This window comes from Sinohyriopsis cumingii, chromosome 1, assembly GCF_028554795.1.
Source record: "Sinohyriopsis cumingii isolate HCF-2022 chromosome 1, ASM2855479v2, whole genome shotgun sequence".
Lineage (NCBI taxonomy): Eukaryota > Metazoa > Mollusca > Bivalvia > Unionida > Unionidae > Sinohyriopsis > Sinohyriopsis cumingii.
The window spans coordinates 26,342,741-26,349,742 of NC_142961.1; positions in this window are offsets into that span (position 1 = coordinate 26,342,741).

Genomic DNA, 7,002 nt, shown 5'->3' on the forward strand with positions numbered 1-7,002 from the left:
TGATGATGATGGTGCTGGACTTTTCATCAAGGTCTTAAAATCTTTTAGAGTGGGTAAAGCTGTTTCGTCTAAAGCTTTCTGGTGAAAGAGTTGCAGTCGTTGCAAGAGTTGACCGTACTTTTGCGATTTTTCTGTTTCGGACAAATCTTGGCGATCCATCAAGGACTGCAATTCGTGTTGTAACTGGGACATCTCGCTCAAATTGGGATTGGGAGGTAAATGCGGGGTGCGTTGTTCTTGCCACCGATGGTATTCCATCCATCGTTTGTAAGGCACTAAAGCTAGTTTTCGTCCTTCCATGGGGTTGTCAGGGGTCGATTCTGAGATCTTGGGACTTTCGAAGGCCTTTTAATCTTGCTCCCACCAGTCCTCCCAACATGGTTCCCAAGACTCCTTTCAGTATGGGGCCTAACAAGAGAGGCAAAATGCCTCCACGTTGGACCAACATCTTCTTTTTTTGACGAATGGGAATTTTCTTTTGAACCATTTGGCGAAGAACGTGACGATGTTTGCCTAAGCATTGTTTCTGGTGTTTGGACAAAGGGATCGTGCCTTTCAAAACGTTCAAACAACATTCGCACACGGTATCGATGACCTCTTTGGAGGCCGTTTGAATGAGTTTTTTTCGTAGGGGTGGAGAAGCTTTGGACAGGACAGATAACAGGTCCCCATGTTTGGCTAAACGTGGTGGCAGTCCTTTCCTTTTCTTTCCTTGGGGTTTTTTGGAGGGTGACATCTTTGAGTCTTTAGGAGCACCAAAAAAACACTGATACCCTACTCGGTCACAGGCATTTTTTATACTGGAACGCGTCGCCACTGATTGTCTTTACGGCGTATCAGTTTGAGAACAGGCATGACACGTCGTGCAGGGGTACGTAACGGACTAAATCGAGTCAGTTCTTGCTTGGACAAATCCAGTAAACTTTGTAACATGCCCGATCTTTCATGGACTTTGATTTTGGGAGAAGGTAATTTGTGAGCAGCAGCCACTGCTGCTAAATTGGAAGGTCCTGCCACTGGGGAAGTTCTTTTGGGGGTCATCAACGGAGAAGTTCTTGGTGTGATCAACGTCTCCAAGTACTCTTCAGTTCCTGGTGACATCAACGGAGAAGTGGATAAACGTGAGGCTGCCGGAGACGCAGTCACCGCTGTGGCAGATCGTGGTTTGCGAGTGTAAGGTTGCGTCCTGGCCGAAGTGCCTCTCTTGCGACTAGTTTTCTTCTGTGGACTTTTCTTTTTCTGAGGACTTTTTCTCTGTTTCTTTTTCTGGGGGCTTCTTTTCTTTTTTCGGGGTGGTGTCTGGTAAGAGGAGGGTCCTGCCACTGGAGAAGTTCTCCTTGGGGACCTGGTCTTTTTCTTTTTCTTCTTGGGGCTTCGTTGGACTTTTGTCTTGGGGATAACTTTGGGGGCATTAGGATCCCATCTTAAGAGTGAGCGAATGATGACCCCTCCTAGAGTACCGCTCCCTCCAGGTTTCAAAATGATTTGTTTTTTGGTTTGAGTGTCGATGCGGGGATCGGCCAGTTGGACCAAAGCGACTTTGTTTCGATCGAAAAAGCGTTTGGTTTGATGAGGAATCTGAATGATTCCTTGGAGTAATTGACGTGCCGTCACCGTAAACCATCGTAAGACTTCTTTGAGACTAGCTTCTAAGACACGAGCTCGTGTTTGTGGATCTTTTTCTCGACTGATGCCATACAAGGCACGAATCAATTTGACGGGAAGATGCGACTGAAGGGACGTCATGTTCACACTGTGTGAGACAGACGAAAAAGGGTCTGAGGTTTTTATAGATTTTTTGATGGGGAGTGAAATGAAGTCGAGGACGGAGACGTGTACAGGACAGGCCCTCCGTCTTGGCACCAGTGGTGAAACAAGTGGGTACGAAATCGCAAATCCTCGGGAGTGGTAGGTTTCAAATCGACGAGTAAATAGGCGTGTGGCGTTTGAGTGGCATCGTCGTACGCCTGAGTCAGCCAAGGCGTTCCTAACTGTTTAGCTAAGACTTGCACTTGCGATTTATCTCGAGGGCTTTTAAACAAGACCACGTAATGTGCATTGAGACTGATGGTGCGATGGGCTTTACTTTGTTGAAACAAATTTTGGGTGATGTAAACGACACTGGCATTACGGTGATGCCCTTTGCGCGTGAACCACAGTTTAATTTCTTCTTCGTCTTCTCCTAACATGTCGTCGAAAATGACCAAATGGGTTTGACGGGAGTCAGAGACGATGCCGTCGTCTTCTTTAGGAATGCCTTCCACAAACACGATGGAATCGCCTTGACTTTCTCGCAAGAGGCTGTACGCCGATTGCCACTCTTTGTAACACCACACGATTCGTTGAAGGGGTCGATCGATCAAATGATGTTTATGTTCGATCAAACGTTTGACGAATTCGGTTTTGCCTGAACCGCTAGGTCCAGCAATGAGCATGTTAAAGGGATGGCGAAGATACAAAGCCTCCCAACTGGCACGATCTAAGTGTTCGTCGAGGACTTTGACAGTAGAGGAAGAGGGAGCAGAAACAGCAGAGGTAGTCATGGTGTGAGAAATGTCACTTGTGACACGAAAAACAAACAAGACAAGAGTTTATATACTTTTTCAGAACACGTTTATTGAATGTTTTTTTCAAACACGAATACGAAAGACAAAAATACATAAAAGCCAAAGGCTTAAGTACAAGGATAAAAGGCACATGATAACTATGAACGTGGAATAAACACAAGTGTCTGTACAACAACATGTTTTGGGTAATGTTCTAACCAGTTCTATAGTAGGGGGTAAGGTCACACAAGTGTCCTCCCGAAAGGGTCTTTCAGGCCTGTCCACGACAGTCCTGTCCTGGGTGACGGGTTCTTCTGGCACCGTCACTAACACGGGTTGAAAAGTAACTTTTTTCCTTGAACAACTCTCGTGCATACTGGGCCACTTCTTGGGTCCAAGCCTCAAAACCCCATTCTTTCCAGGCACGGACATCTGTCCAATGGGGATGTAAGTCACAAGCTACACACACATCGTCATACACGTCTTCGGTAGCTAAAAGTTGACGAATCTTGTTTTCCTGTTGAGGTCGAGAAGTATCCAGATGAAACCGCAAGGCTTTGAGCAAAAGGAGTTTTTCGTGACCATTTAAGGCCATGGAGGTGGTAAGTACTGATCGTAAAGAGTCCACAAAGAATCGGCTGGTAAACGAAATCCCAGAAAACAAGTCACTAAGACACACACCACTTGTCGTCCCAAATTGAATGGATACAGTTCTTGTAATAATCGATGGTAATGATCCACGGTTAGAATATGGTCATTGAGTTCCTTCCACGGAATCTGTTGGATGACATACGACATAAGTCGTGGCATAGCTGCCTGTTTTTATAGTCTCTTTGTTTCGAAAAGAATACACGTACTTTCTAGCCAGTGATCTTCGTTCTCCAGTTGGGAATGTAAATCTTGCACACTGTAACCGAAACGTCAGAGTTCGATTAGAAGTTTCCTCTTCCGCTAAGTAGATTTCACGTAACAAATGTTGGTAATCCTTTACCTCGTCTTCCTCAAGGGGTTGCTCTACGTGAATCTCGAAGTAACCAAAATGATCAACACGTGAATCATCGGGGGCCTGGAAGTATTGAACAAGGTCTGACCATTGAAACAATTTCTGACGAATCAGTTCTCTTATACCATTCAGGTACCAGTGGTTAAAGATCTGGTGACGTAACGGATGCAATTGTTCTTTACGTTTCACTTGTATTTTCACCAGCTCTCGGTAAATCCTTTCTCTCAATTCCACAGGCAAAGCACGAATGTTCTCTTGTAAAGTACTCATGAATAGGTCAGTCTGTACAATTCACAAAAGTAATCCACATAGTGAGTAATTTCTGACCACTGCCATTCAGGGTAACGTCCAAGAATGTCACTGAACTCTTTTGATGTAAACGGTCTAAAGCGATATAATAGGATGAATGCAACCTTAACCCAAAGAAATCTAACACACTGGTTGACTTTTTTCACTTTCCTCTTATGAATTTCTCGACACAAAAGTTCTACAGTGACCCATTGAGATTTCACTCTGGCAAACCCCTGCCAAACTTCCTTGTAAATCTTCTCTTGCAGTTCTTTAGGTAATGATTCAATATCGTTTTTGAAATGAAGTTTAAATACTGGTCTCGGTGATGTCCAACATTTGACTCCTAGCCAATCTGGTTTCTTCTTCGTCAACGACATGGTAAGAAGTTACTTCAATGTCTCGGTCCCACTAAGGGTAAGTAATGACAATTCGGTGACCATCGAGCATGTTCTACGTAGGCCGAATCTTGCGGTTCCCAGTGGTGAAGTGACACACCGCAACTGAAGCACTTGACTTTATCTCCTTCACCCAAGTAGAAAAATCCGGCTCTGGCTAATTCTTCGGGGGTCGGTCCTCCCAGATACTTTGGCCATTTTCCTTTGAACGATTGAAGACGATTTTCAAAGTCGCAGTATTCCGACAAACGCACAGGAAACGAATATTCGTCTTTCACAGGTTCGTTTCGATGAGGGTTGAGTGACATGGGCAGGAGTTTACTCAGGGCTGGATGACATCCGTAGGGGGGTAGACGTGAAGGTGAACATTCCCCTTTAAAACGAAACCCAGTAAAATGTCCAAGAGGACGAGCGGCATCACTTTCGCATCCCACAGGTTTGACACGCACAGCATCCCTTTCCATGATAGGGGTAGTGACACTAAAGTTCCCATGATGCTTTACGGCATCGCTCAGGTCACAACGTACAACATCGTACCCATCGCAAGGCTCACAATCGCACTCGTCTGCAAACTCCGTTACGCAATTACAATGGTAACCACATGGACAATCGCAGTTTCCTTCCGGACATTTTCCGTCGCAATGCCTGGGTCTTATCCATCCAGTATTAGTCACACTAGAGGAAGATACAACTTTTTTACAATCCCCAAACTGGAACGATGTCTCTTTCAAAGTATTCATCTTGTTCGCTCGGTCTTGGTAGTCTCAATGAACTATCGATCTTGCCTAGGGTTCCTTTTTTATATACAGACCAATACCGACGTGACCGTACGGTAAGGTGAAATGATTGGGAAGTCTCACTCGCTTCTGGTACACGATTTGATAGATTTTTTCCAGGGGTCGACTGACAATGTGGTGAGTGGGTAAACGTACAATCTTGTTCGGTTGATAGGTGGTCACTTTAAAGTTTGCATCCTCTCCCGATTGCAAGGCTTCTTTCAATACCCCAAAGTTGACCACTCGACTGGTACGATGATTCAGAGTCAGTCCTTTCACTTTGCACGTGGTGTGCACTTCTCCTTGTTTGTCAAGGTATTCGTAGCCGTAATTTTTGGGACCACCACTGACGAAACTTAGAATCTTGTCGTCGGGATGCTCGTCTGTCCAGGCTCCTAAACGGTCTCCTTCGATGTTAGGGTGATGTTGAATCGGGTGATGGATGTAAATGCAACTGTCCGTGTCAAAGTACAGGACGCGTTCTTCTAACAGTTCTAAAGCTTCGTACAATTTTAAGCGAGCATGAGCTGTCACGTAAGCCGCAATGATGACATTTCCAGAAGGGTCGTCTTGTACAAAGTCCAGATCTTCTTCGTAATTGACCAAGATCAAATTCTCTCGAACGACGTCCACGTGTTTCATGTATTTGGTTTTGTCGTGAATCATCTGGAAGTAGCGGGAAGGTTCTGTCAAATATTCCGTCTTGGGTAAACACGGTCGTTGTGCCATTTTACCCCACAAGCAATTTAACATCACTTTGGCAAACGATCGCCTGCCTTCGTTTTTCTCGATGTGGTCTAAAGTGATGCCTTCTTGTTCGTAGTATTTCTCTTTGAATTGTCTTTGGTCTTCGTGAGTGTGACACCAGGAAGGATAGCCGCTGGCTTCTTGCTTCAGTTTCAAAAAGGCATCCACGTAGTCAGCGAAAATGCCTTTCTGAGTAGGGTCACCCTTGTGGTATTGTTGTGTCTTGGGAAAGTGGCAAATTTCGTACACTTCTAACAGTTGGTATCCCATGTCCAGAACTTTGAACAATTCTACGCTGACCCAGGTTCCCGTCAAGGCCCGTTCTTCCTGGCTGTGAAGACAAGGCTGGTCTTGGTTGCACGTTTCGGCACAAGTACGGCACAAGGGAAACATCAGTTTGCCTTGACAATGGTGAGGTAAGACGGGATGGTATAGGTTAGTGGGAGGCAAAACTTTACACTTGATCAAGCCTTCGTATTGTCGAATGTTTTTCAGGTCGATGTGTTCCGTCAGCAATTGCGGGTGCCCTGCAGGAAAGCGACAATATTTGCACACGTAGGGATACAGCGAACACACGTCCAAGTATTTGATTTCTTCTCCTTTCTCTTCGTCGGTTTGGTACAGCAAACAGGTGGCATTGGTCCTTCCTCCGTACAAACTATCCCTCGGGTTCAGCGGGTCCATGAACTGGTAACTTTCCACGAGGCGTTTAAACTCGGGATCGGTTTTCATACGGTGATCGTACTCGTGTTCCCACATTTCCACCACTTGGTATCCTTGCTGTTCCAACTTTAGGCGCCGCTGACAAGTGTCCTGGTACAAGTCTTCCATGGTCCGTTGTAAAAACTGATTTTTAGTGTCACGGTCAGGGTAACAGACGGGACATCCGTGAAATAAGCAACCGTTAAACTCGTACACGATCTTGGGGTTTTCTAAGTCCCAGCCATCGACCGAATACGTTCCGATGGTCTTTTCACCCCCTCCGTTGCGGGCATGCTGAATCCATTTGTCTTCCTTGTCGCACAAGTAATGTAACCAACGTAGGGCTTTGACCGAGTATTGACGCTTGACATAGTGGGTCGTTTGAGGACTGATGACAGCTACGGTCTTTTCAGGCATGAATCGTTGGCGGTACACTAAGGAACACGCTTTGGCAATGGTGCAAGCTTCTTTCAAAGGATCGACCCCTCCGTGTTCCATGAACAGTTCTCGAAATTTTCCACAGCAACGTCGTAAAATGCCCA